The 13,761-nt window shown below is 33.8% G+C and overlaps 1 protein-coding gene across 1 annotated transcript in view; it reads left to right on the forward strand.

Moving 5' to 3' along the window:
- The window catches only part of STPG2 (sperm tail PG-rich repeat containing 2), a 669,788-nt gene that overhangs the window by 455,037 nt on the left and 200,990 nt on the right, over window positions 1-13,761 (forward strand). The gene's annotated exons all lie outside the window — the stretch shown is intronic.

Raw genomic sequence — 13,761 nt, forward strand, 5'->3', positions numbered from 1 at the left:
ATAGTGCTTTTTAATATAATAGAAGTTGGAAAACAATAGCTAAAATTGCTTCAAGTATACTTTTAAAACACAAAGTATATTAAAAATAACCACAATTGTTTTTGTTTCAAAATTAATAACTCTAGGAAATTAATAAAACAAAACAAATAGAGCCCTTGGACTTTCATCTTTTTGGTGAATCTAAGCATTATTTTGTAGTTCCATAGCAAAATTTGCATATCCTACTGCATCATCATTTTGTGTTTTTAAAATTAGGCAATGAGTCCCATTATTATTTTGCATTGATAAACTGAATTAGTTTTGTCTGTAAACTGTTCACATATTTATATGGATTATAAACCTAACAGCTGGTGCTTAATATATGGATAATTGTTAATTTATTTCATAACAATTCATTGTCAGGAAAGATTGATTCCTTGTCTGATTAACAGTTTGATATTGTCTATGGAATAATGGGCCTATCAGTTTCACATAGAGCTTTCCAAGATTTCTGTGCCTTTGCAAATTCTATTTCACTTACAAAATTTCTGTTATCTTGGTCATGTTAGTGATTATTCCCACCTTGTCTATTTTGCAATCCTAATTTCTAATCCTACTTTCTTTCCTTCTAATATCCTGACATATTTCAAAATGCTGCTGCTGCTCCCAGATTTTACACATGAAGTTAGATTGTTGTCAAATATTTTCCTTCTTTTCAAGATTAGTGTTATAACTTCTACTATTTCAGACATTCATTGAATAGTTACTTGGTGAAAGTTAATGTGTTCATGAATTCACTGTATTGATTCAAATCATTCTTATAACTTTTTTGTTTTTTAATATGAGCCTTGTCATTCTTAAGGTGCATGTTCAAGATTCACAACTGAGTAAATATTGGAACAAAGCCATTCCTTCCTATTATCTTCATCTTGTTTTGTTTCTAAAGGAATCCACACTTGTCTATCAAAAGTCCTATAGTGCACGCATGCACGTGTGTGTCTGTTTAGTCCAGTTTTTTATCTTAAGTAGCAAAAGTGATAAATACTTTTTTTCTACATTGTTAATAAAAGTCATTGGTTGTAAATGCTTTTTTTCTCAGCTTTTTAAAATAATACTACCTACATAAAGTAGTTGGCTTTCTTATATAAAACTTGCATGTTAAAATAATTATTTGGCTCTTTCAACAACATATGATATTGATGGCTTTTCGGGGTCTATTACTATTACTCTTATTATTGTTATTGGAAAATTCTGTCTTCAATTTTTTTTTTTATGTCTTTGCAACCTATGCTACACAAAACTTATTTAAGGTAGTTAACCTACCGAATTAAAGTTTATGCATATACAAATAAATATGGGAAATCAAAGTCAGCAGTGTGATATTTAAAGATTTAAATATCAAGAAATACCAAGACGGAGACAAAATATACTCAAAGCCTTTGCTTTGGAAAGCTTAAATAAGACATTTCCTTTAAAAAATGATGAGCAATTGGGACTGCTACCCCTCAGGTTGTGTACAGATTCTACTTATCAACACAGAGTTAATCTAGAGTCAAATTGACCATGAGTGAGAAAATTCAATATTATTTTATGTATCAGCAAGAAAAAAAATATGCTACCAGTTTAACTCTGGTACTTAGACTGTTTGTTGACCGAAGGGTTTTATTTATACAGTCATGCCATTAGAAATAACAGCCATGTTTGTTTGTACACAGGCTGTAACAAATGAATTCTGCTATCTGTAATTGTAAGGTAAATACATATTTAGAAGCATTAAAATATAAACATAAGCTTCTTGCAATTGATGAAATATAGTAACACATTAATTGCTAAGCATAGTTATAAAATAAACATTTAATAAATATTACAGTATTATGATTTTAAAATGCAAATCACAAATTGGGAGTGTATTTAGTTTCCATTTATTCAGACTTTCAAACTTTCAGTTTAGTTTTGGTAATATTTATTGAGAATGTTTGCAAAAATCTAGACTTGTTAATCAGAACTATGTAGTTTAAGTTATTCACTCTGGCACAGGTTTATTTCTGAGCAAGCTAACATGGTTAGTGAAAAATAGACTCATGCAATCAATTTATCATTCACCTTTAAAAGGAGATGTTACAATGTCTTACTCAGTCTCCCAGGATTCTTATTGATAATCCTGCTAACATCAGGAGCAATACCTCTTTACACACAGTTCTCCAAGAATACTGTTTGCCTGACTATACTATGCACTGAGTAGAATGCAAAATTATGATGGCTAATTTTATGTGTCAACTCGACTGGGACAGGGGTTGCCTAGATAAACATTATTTCTGGTGTGTCTATAATAGTGTTTCTGGCTGAGATTAGCATCCGAACCCGTGGTCTGAGTAAAGCAGATTGCCCTCCCCAGTGTGGGCGGGCCTCATTCAATCCTTTGAAGGTCTGAATAGGACAAAAAGACAGAGGAAGAGGGAATTCACTGTCTGCCTGAATGCTTGAGCTCAGACATCAGTCTTCTCATACTCTCAACTAAAACTTATACCATCAGCCCCCTGTTTCTCAGAATTACATCAACCAGTTTCCTGGGTCTCCATCTTGCAGAGATTAGATCATGGTGCTTCTTAGCCGCCAGTGTTTACGTGAGCCAATTCCTTATAACATCATTTTCTGTTTGTTTGGTTTCTCTGTAGAACTCAGACTAATACCAAAATTCTCTACGTATCTGTAGATAATTCTGTCCTTTAAACATTTTACTATAGAAAATGAAAAGAGAAAGGAAACCCATTTTTGGAAATGTTTGGCTAATCACAGGTTGTCCCTCAATATGTATGTATAAGAAAACTATTCAAGATACTGTCTTACATGAGAGCTTCAGAAATGCAAAACTCTCCTCAGATCAATACTTTTCTTTCAAGTATAGCTTAAGTATGTTAAGTATCCTAGTTTAAATTAATATGTTAGCATAGAAAAATTACTTCGTGATTTTTTTTTAAACAGTTTTGGAACACCCGATGCTTTACTAAAATAAATATTTTTTTCTATTTTTAGAATTCCATATTGAGCAGGACTAGGCAATGAATCTCAAGGTGATACAAATATTAAGTCTTAGAAGATTAATGATCTTTTATGTTTTGTTGACTGAGTAGGGAATGCCTTTAAATGTTCTTAAATTCTCCAAATATGAACTCTTCAATTTACCAGATATCTATGTTTTAAAACTTTATAACTTTGTAAAGATTGGACCAGAAGGACAGATGGAATTTTAGAGAACAAAAATTGGACTAACAAGGTTATCAGATGCATTTTAGAATTCGAAAAAAAATATTGGTAGACGTTTGATTTAGTAGAGCATGTGAGAAACATTAGTGATAGAACATAGAAAATTAATAAAATGAAAGAATAAATCAACAACTGGTATTATTTGAAGATGATGTTGACAACATAGAAAAAAGCAATCTATAGACAATAAAATGTGTAAGAAATTTTGCCAACCTGTAGTCATAACATCTTTATATAAAAAGCAACTGCATTTCTATATCCCAGTAGTGATTAAGAAATGTAAAATTACTTAAAATCTACTATGTAAATAGCAAAAAATATGAGGTGCATAGAAATAAATCTAACAAAAGAATTATAAGTAATCTTTGGAAGAAATCTTTGGAAAGAGATTAAAATTATCTAAATAAAATGAAAATGGAAGAGGAGGATAAGGAAAAGAAGAAAAGGAGGAAGAGAAGGAGGAGGAAAAATCCAATACATTTGATTAAAATATCTACATATATTTGAAAATATTGAGACTCCCAATAAATATTAGAGTATTTTGGAATATTTCAAATTCCAAAATGAGTGAGACAGACTTTGCCCTGGGGAGAAGTATACTTAAAAAGAAGACTAATTACCAACTTATGACATAGCAGAGGTGTGTAGAAAGGGGTGCAGTGTACCAAGAGGTTGAAGACACTAATTATATTTAGGTGAAAACAGGAGTTAGGTAAGGAAGACTCCATAAAGGACATAATAATTTGAGCCTTGAGGAGTAAGTAGGTGTTTACCGATAGAGAAGAAGAATGTATTTCAGATAAGAAAAGAAAGTGTAAAGTCTGAAAGAGCATTATGTATATTGGGGACTGCAAGTAAATCAATATTACAACTGCATCATGGCCAGGGTCATTATGGTATATCTGGGTGAATTTACTTAAGGGTTTCTGGAAAAAGAGAATTTATGATAATTTTTTTGACAATAAATAAAAATATTATTTTATATTAAGACACATATAAATATGTGATAGCGTGAATAACATTTATGGGATTTCATGTAAATTGTGTACTTGAAAATGACTACTTTGCCCATATGATAACTTCAGACCCTGTAAGTAAACTTTAACTTTTCACAGCAATTATGGATAATTTGCCATCCAACTTTAAGAAGCTCAACTTTAGGTGATAAGTCATTTTCCAAGTATTATAAAATCATCATTTGACCCGGGATCAGTCATATCTGTGGGCCAGAATTTGAATAACAGTATCTAATGGGTGCCCACAAATGGCTTAAAAGCTAATGTTTCAGGCTGGTGGAAGGCTTGGCTCATGCAATCACAGTGGTTATCACTCCAGTCATCTCCACTCCAGCTAGAGGAAAGAAGAGAAGAAATCCTTAGTTAGAGATTCTTTCTTGCACCCATCTGTGTCATTAATATTTCCCTGGAGAGAGCATAGACACATGGACCATATTTATTTATCAGATAGACTGAGAAATACAGTTACAGCCTTGTGCCCAATAAGAAAGGAAGAGGTGGCCAAGCATGGTGGCTCACGCCTGTAATCCCAACACTTCAGGAGGCCAAGGCAGGTGAATCCCAAGGTCAGGAGTTCGAGACAAGCCTGACCAATATAGTGAAACCCTGTCTCTACTTAAAAAAAAAAAAAAAAAAAATACAAAAATTAGCTGGGTGTGACGTCACATGCCTGTAGTCCCAGCTACTTGGGAGACTGAGGCAGAAGAATTGCTTTAACTTGGGAGGCGGAGGTTGCAGTGAGCCGAGATCGTGCCACTGCACTCCAGCCTGGGTGACAGAGAGAGATTCGAAGAGGCCAGTTTGCATCTATATACCTCCCAAATGCATGTATTTTAATTATTACAAAGCCCTGTTTATTGCAGCCAAATTTATTCAAGTATATCTGCCAACATTATAAATGTTTTTCCATATTGAAAGACATAAAGCTGAATTTTCTAAGATGTCTATTACATTAGTCTGTTCGGGCTACCATTACAAAATATCTTAGACTACATGGTTTAAACAATAGAAATTTGTTTTCTCACAGTACTGAAGGCTGGAAGCCCAAGATCCAGGTTCTTTCCAATTCAGATTCTGGTGAAGGCTCTATTTCTGGTTTGCATATGGCCACCTTCTACTACATTCAAATATGGCCTTTTCTTTTCTTTCCTTTTCTTATAAAGGTACATGTCCTGTTGGATTAGGATCATGACCTCATTCAACCTTAATTATCTGATGTTTGACAAATCTGACAAAAACACACAATGAGGAAAGGATTCCCTATTTAATAAATGGTGCTGGGAGAACTGGCTAGCCATATACAGAATTGAAACTGGACCCTTTCCTTACACTTTATACAAAAATTAACTTAAGATGGATTAAAGACTTAAAAGGAACATCCAAAACTATAAAAGCCCTAGAAGAAAATTTCAGCAATACCATTCAGGACATAGGCACGGGCAAAGATTTCATGACAAATATGTCAAAAGCAATTACAATAAAAACAAAAATTGACAAATGGGATCTAATTAAACTTAAGAGCTTCTGCACAGCAAAAGAAACTATCATGAGAGTGAACAGACAACCTACCGAATGGGAGAAATATTTTGCAATCTATCCACCTGACAGAGGTCTAATATCCAGAATTTACAAGGAACTTAAACAAATTTACAAGAATAAAACAAACAACCCCATTAAAAAGTGGGCAAAAGACATGAACAGATATTTCTCAAAAGAAGACATTATGCGGCCAACACACATATGTAAAAAATCTCAACATCCGTGATCATTAGAGAAATGCAAATAAAAACCACAATGAGATACCATCTCACATCAGTCAGAATGGCAATTATTAAAAAGTCAGGAAACAACAGATACTCGTGGGGCTATGGAGAAATAGGAATGCTTTTACACTGTTGGTGTGAATGTAAATTAGTTCAACCATTGTAAAAGACAGTGTGGTGACTCCTCAAAGACCTGGAACCAGAAATACCATTTGGTCAAGCAATCCTATTACAGGGTATATACCCAAAGGAATATAAATCATTCTATTACAAAGGTTCTTCCATGTGTATGTTCATTGCACCACTATTCACAGTATCAAAGACATGGAATCAACCCAAATGCCCATCAATGATAGACTGGATAAAGAAAATGTGGTACGTATATACCATGGAATATTATGCAGTCATAAAAAGGAATGAGATTGTGTCCTTTGCAGGGACATGGATGGAGTTGGAAGCCATTATCCTCAGCAAACTAATGCAGAAACAGAAAACCAAACACTTCAAGTTCTTACTTATAAGGGGGAACCAAACAATGAGGACAAATGAATACAGGGAAGGGAAAAACACACACTGGGGACTGTCAGTGGGGGTGTGGTGGAAGGAAGAGCATCAGGAAAAATAGCTAATGCATGCTGGGCTTAATACCTAGGCGACGGGTTGATAAACACAGCAAACCACCATGGCGCATCTTTACCTATGTAACAAACCTGCACATCCTGCACGTGTATCCTGCAACTTAAAATAACATGAAATTTTAAAAAAATGAGTACCTTTTTCTCTACTACCTCTCTAGCACTGTTTTTTTTTTTTTGACTTTTTAATAATAGCCACTCTGACTCATGTGAGATGTGTTTATGATTTACATTTCTTTAATGATTAGTGATATTAAGCATTTTTTTCATATGCTTGTTGACCACATGTATGTCTTCCTTTGAAAAGTGTATGTTCATGACCTTCCTACTTTTTAATTTTTTTCTGTTGTAAATTTATGTTTCTTACAGAGTTTGAATATTAGAACTTTGTGAGATGCATAGTTTGCAGATATTTTCTTCCATTCTGTAGGTTGTTTTATTCAAGTTGTCCATAGATTATTTTGCTGTGCAGAAGCTCTTTAGTTTAATTAGGTCCCATTTATCTGTTTTTATTTTTGTCACAATTGCTTTTGGTGTCTTCATCATGAAATCTTTGCCAGGTCCTATGTACAAAAGCATATTTCCTAAGTTATTTTCCAGAGTTGTTAGAGTTTTAGACTTTAAGTCTTTAATTTATCTTGAGTTGAGTTTTGTATATGGTGTATGAAAGAGTCCAGTTTTAATCTTCTGTGTATGGCTAGCCTATTATTCCAGCACCATTTGTTGAATATGGAGTCCTTTCTCTATTGCTCAGTTTTGTCAACTTTGTTGAAGATTAGATGGTTGTAGGTGTGTGGCTTTTTTTCTCGGCTCTCTAATCTGTTCCATTGGTCTATGTGTCTAGTTTTGTGCCAGTATTGTGCTGTTTTGATTACTACAGGCTTGTATTATAGTTTGAAGTCAGGTAATGTGATGCCACCAGGTTTATTCTTTTGGCTTAGGGTTACTTTGGCTTTGGGGCTCTTTTTTGGTCCCATACAAATTTTAAAATAGTTTTTGTTGTTGTTGTTGTTGTTGTTGTTTTAATTCTGTAAAGGATGTTATGGTAGTTTGGTAGGAATAGCATTGAGTCTGTAAATTCCTTTGGGTAGTATGGCCATTTGAACATTATTGATGCTTCCTATCTGAGCACGGAATGTTTTTACACTTATTTGTGCCATCTCTGATTTCTTTGTGTAGCGTTTTGTAATTCTTGTTGCAGTGATCTTTCACCTCCCTTGTAAGCTGTATTCCTCGATATTTTATTCTTTTGTGACTATTGTGAATGGGATTGCATTCTTGATTTGGCTGTCAGCTTATATGTTGTGTATAGGAATGCTGTTTTTTTGTACACTGATTTTGTATCCTGAAACTGCTGAATTTGTTTATCCAATCAAGAAACTTTTGGGCAGAGACTATGGGGTTTTCTAGTTATAGAGTCATGTCACCTGTAAACAAGGGTGGTTTGACTTCCTCTCTTCCTATTTGGATGCCTTTTATTTCTTTCTCTTGCCTGATTGTTCTTGCTAGGACTTAGAGTACTATGTTGAATAGGAATGGTGAGAAAGAACATCCTTGTCTTGTTCCAGTACTCAAGGGGAATGCTTCTAGCTTTTGCCCACTTAGTATGATGTTGGCTGTGAGTTTGTCATAGATGGCTCTTATTATTTTGAAGTATGTTCCTTCAGTGCCTAATTTGTTGAGATGTTCGATATGAAGGGATATTTAATTTTATTGAAAGTGTTTTCTGCCTCTATTGAGATAAATAATCATGTGATCTTTTAAAGTTCTATTTATGTAATGAATTACATTTCTTGATTTGCATGTGTTGAACCAAATTTGCATCCCAAGCATAAAACCTACTTGATATGATGGATTAGTTTTTTGATGCACTTGTGGATTTGGTTTGCTAGTATTTTGCTGAAGGTTTTTGCATGTATGTTCATCAAATATATTGGCCTGAAGCTTTCTTTTTTTGTTGTGTGGCTACCAGGCCTGGGTATAAGGATAAGGCTGTCCTCATAGAATGAGTTAGAGAGGAGTCCCTCCCTCTCAATTTTTTGGAATTGTTTTAGCAGGAATGGTATCAGCTCTTCTTTATACATCTGGTAGAATTTGACTTTGAATCTGTTTGGCCCTGAGCTTTTTTTTCACTGGTAGGCTTTTTATTACTGATTCAAATTTGGAACTCATTATTGGTCTGGTCTGTTCAAGGATTCAATTTCTTTTTTGTTTAGTCTTGGGAGGTTGTGTGTGTCCAGGAATTTATCCATTTCCTCTAGTTTTCTAACTTGTGTACATAGAAGTATTCATAGTAATGTCTGAGGGTTGTTGTATGTCTGTGGGGTCAGTGCTAACATCTCCTTTGTCATTTCTGATTGCTTTTATTTGGATCTTCTCTTTATTAGTCTAGCTAGTGGTCTGTCAATCTTAGTAATGTTTCGAAGTACCAACTCTGGATTCATTAATCTTTTTATAGTTTATTACATCTCAATTTCTTTCAGTTCAGTCTGATTTTAGTTATTTCTTGTCTTCTGTTAGTTTGGGGGTTCATTTGCTCTTGTGTCTCTAGTTCCTCTAGCTGCGATGTTAGATTGTTAATTTTAGATCTTTGTATCTTTTTGATGTGGGAATTCAGTGCTATAATAAATTGTCTTATTAACATTGCCTTAGTGTGTCTCAGAGATTCTGGTGTGTTGTATCTTTGTTCTCATTCGTTTCAAAGAGTTTCTTGATTTCTCTGTTGATTTTATTACTCTCCCCACCCTGGGTCATTCAGGAGCAGGTTGTGTAAACCCCATGTAATTATATAGTTTTGAGCAATTTTCTTAGTATTGATTTTCATTTTTATTACACTGTGGTCTGTGAGTATGCCCTGTATGATTTCAGTTTTTTGTTTTTTTTTTAATTTGTTGAGGATTGTTTTACATCCGATTGTGTGGCCAAGTTTTGATTATGTACCATGTGGTGACGAGAGACAATGTATATTCTGTTGTTGTTGGTTGAAGAGTTCTGTGTGTTAATTATGTCTATTGCTGAGTTCAGTCCTGCATATCCTTGGTAATTTCCTGCCTTGATGATCTGTCTGATATTGTCAGGGGAGTGTTGAAGTCTCCCACTGCTACTGTTTGAAAATCTAAGTCTCTTCATAGGTGCCTAAGACCTTGCTTTACGAATCTGGGTACTCCTATGTTGGGTGCATATATATTTAGGATACTTAAGTCCTCTTGTTGAATTGAACTCTTTACCAATATGGGTTGCCCTTCTTTCACTTGTGATCTTTGTTTGTTTAAAGTCCCCTTTATCTGATATTAGACTAGCCACGCTTGATTTGAAAAAAACAGAAAACAAAAAACAAAACAAAACAAAACAAAAAAAACATTCTTCAAGTCTCAAACTGAACCAACTAAATAGGGAGAATCTTTGTGGAAATATAATGTGAAATCAAAATATTGAGGTCTTGTCTTTTCTCACTCATTAAGTTTTTAAAGTACTACATAATTATAGATTAGTGCTCAAAATAATTTCTTTGGAAAACCAACCAAAATATCACAAAGAAGGAGTTCTCCTACAAGTTTTATAACTTTTCAAAATGTTTATTAAGACTTTATTATATGACAGTTATTATCCTAAGCATTGATAATATTATTTCGGAACCTACCTTTATGAAGCTTAAAGCCTAGTGGGTGAAATAGTATGTGAATAAGAAATTATAATGATGTGGGAAGACTCTGATGTGAAAAGCACAAGGCACTTTAATAGTACTTAGGAAGGGCAAGAGAGAAGAACTTGAAGGGGTATTGGAAGCTTCTTGGAATGACTAACAGACAGCTTCTGAAGGAGAAATATTTAGTCTGGAAATTATATGTGTGAGTGGAGGGCATGGGGTGCATTTTGTGTACTAGGAAAAAGAGAACAGGGTACCATTATTTTTATCAGAGAAACAGCATATGGGAAGGCCCTAGAGGTGCCCAGAGGTGAGAAAGAAAACACTGGAATCATGTCAAAATATTTATCTTCCTATCAGCCCTCAAATCAAAACATGTATTAGTTCTCTAGTTAATGCTTCAAAAATTAAAACCATATTTAGGGTTGCATAAGCTTATGAAGTTGGACAGGTTACCATAATGATAAAGCTTTCAGATAGAACGTGAAAGTAGTGTCCAGGTACTGCTTTTTTTATATTTTCTCTTGGACAAAATGAGGTTTTCGTTTGAATTTTGAGATAATCAGATAATAGGCATTAAATACACATATAAATACACATACATACACACACAGACACACACACACACACACACACAACCTTTCAATTTTTTTCTTTTATTCCAACAATTGACCACTATTTGAATAGAGATACTTTGACATTTATACAAAAATAGCTTTTCAGATAGTCTTCAGCACTTACTCTTTTGTCCTAAATAGAAGGGGTATATGTAGTTTTAGGGGAGATGAGAAGGAGCATCTGTAATCAGCTTAGGAAATCAGAAAACAAGAACAAATGACTCCCTAGTTAAGTCCTGTGCCAAATTATATGTCACTTTTGAACTGATATTTGTAAGTTACTTAGTAATAAATCATTGAACTGTGTTATGTATCTTTCATATGTATGAAGATGGAAATTTACAGTCCACTTATATCTAACACCACTCTGTTGATGAATGTCAAGTAACAACTCATAACAACAAAAAGCTTACTAGTATTGGGTGCTATTGCTGCTATTCTACTTACCTAACAATAAATGAGAATATAAAACACACAGCAAAACAGATACCACAGCGTGAGTCCTCAAATTGATCCTAGCAAGTAAACTCCTTGTAGTGAATGAGAACTCTTGATTAACAAGAAAACAGCATTATATTGAGAAACACAGTGCATCATGTATTTATACACAGGTCACTCTTCAGATGATATTAAAATGTTATGGATGAGCTATTTTCTGAACGAGCTAGAACCATAAAAGAACTCATTTATTCAAGGTTTGTCATTTCCTGATCTATTTTATATTCATGATGTGTTAAAAACACTATGTTTCCATATCTATTACCTACTGCTATGTATTTATCCACTCAAATGTTTCGGGGCTTAAAACATTTTTAAAAAATTTCCCATGATTCTGGGAATTGACTGGGTTCAGTTGGGAAGTTGGAATTTCATACTGTGTTGCAACAAGATGTGAGATGTAGCTGATATAATCTAAAGACTTGACAGAGTCAAGAAGGATCACCTTCCTAACTGGAAGTTGATGCTGGCTACTCACAACAGAGGGTCCCCAGAGGAAGCTTCCCAAAAAGAAGCATTCTAAGATACCCAGGCAGAAGCTGTAGATTTTTTATAGCTCAGCTCTGGAAGTCCCAAAATATCTTGTCTGCAACATTCTATTGGTAAGACAGGCCAAGAAAGCCACCCTAGATTCAATGGCAGGGGAGTTAAACTCCAACTCAATGGAGGATTGACAAGGTAACATTGTAGAAAAGCATATTGGATGCTCTTTGGAAAATATATTCTGCTACAGTTCCTTAGGGTTACTCACTTTGGTTGATAAGTCCAGACTTTTACAGTAAACACTAACTGCTATCAATGCTGATTCAACAAAACTGAATAATAATAGAGACCTATGTAACCACTATTCTGAAAGACTATGATGTATATCATAATGTACTGTAGGGTTTCCCAATTTCTAGTATATGCATCTCCCTCTATTATTCTGGCAGTCTTTCTTAGCACTATCCGGACTATATCCACTGCTGGTATCTAACTCACATTTCTTTCCTGGACCAACTTGCTAGTGTATCACTTTCTTTTTCACTTAAAGAAAGTTCCATTGCCCAGAAAAGGGAAAGGAACAGTCTGTGAATCTTATTAGCATATTCTTATTCTGTCTGGTTCTTCACTTAGTAAGAAAAAAAGAGAGTGAGTGCAAAAAATATTTTGGTTTGGGGAGTTCTCTCTGCTTAACCCTTGAATCTCTGTCAAACCTACTAATGCCAGCAAAACATAAAATCTTAAAAGAGAAAAAGTGTTTGCAATGCAAATGGATCTTCCAGAAAAGTGGGAAAGTTCCTGTGTACTTCCTGGCAATTTTAGTTCCTTTTGTATATTAGGGAAATGTAATTGATTCTAATTCTGAACCTTAAACTTGGCCACAGACTAAAACATTTCCAATCTCAGAGCTAGTATTTTTCTTATGATAATTCAGAAAATTGAATCCCAACAATAAAATAGTTAATAAATATGTACTTGATTTTTCTTATGATTGTAATGAGGTTAATAACACATTTTTCTGCATGTTATTTATTCATTTGTGCACCTAATTAATGCCAGGTATTGGGGATACAGCTTTAAACAAAACAGACAGAAATCCTTGCCTTCATGAACAAGTTTAAATTTACACACACACACACACACACACACACACACACACACAATTTAAATTATATGGTTAAGTGTCTACATTTTACCTAATTCTTTCTAGCCTTCATTTTCTGCTACAAGAGAAACAAATATAGACTAATTTGATTAGTAAGCTTTATAAACTAACATAACTGAAACAGTATACACTAGCATGCATTTTTAGAATTTGAGAAAATTTGATAGGATAGATTAATTGTATTTATGCTTTTAAACATAATAAATTTAAAATAATATGCACCTTTTCTTCTTGAAAACAAAATCATTTTTACCTCTTGTTTTTTTATAATGTGGTAAGGGTTTTCAGAGGGCACATATATTTGCATTGGTTAAATTTTGCTAAGAAGTATTTCACTAAAATGTAACCTCCACTGTTGTACAAATTTCAAGTCATTTTTGGGGAGAGGAAATTTAGATATAACATATAGTTGAGCCAAAGTTAACAAATGCTATTCCCAAGCCATACTGATGTCATCACTAGTGATATTTTTGACAAACAACAAATTAAATAATCAGTTCTCATGCAATTCCATGTTCCAGCATAAATGGAGTAGAAACAAACCAATAATGCCAAATATAAAAAGATAAAAGCAATAATAACATAAAAATGATTTCCTAGTATCCAAGAGAATGTTACAATTAAAATGAAACTCTAAAGCCTTCTGTTTCTAGATAGATAAAAAATCATGTTATTTTCAAAATATGTTATGAATA

This window comes from Rhinopithecus bieti, unplaced genomic scaffold (assembly GCF_001698545.2).
Source record: "Rhinopithecus bieti isolate Rb0 unplaced genomic scaffold, ASM169854v2 scaffold_6708, whole genome shotgun sequence".
Classification (NCBI taxonomy): domain Eukaryota; kingdom Metazoa; phylum Chordata; class Mammalia; order Primates; family Cercopithecidae; genus Rhinopithecus; species Rhinopithecus bieti.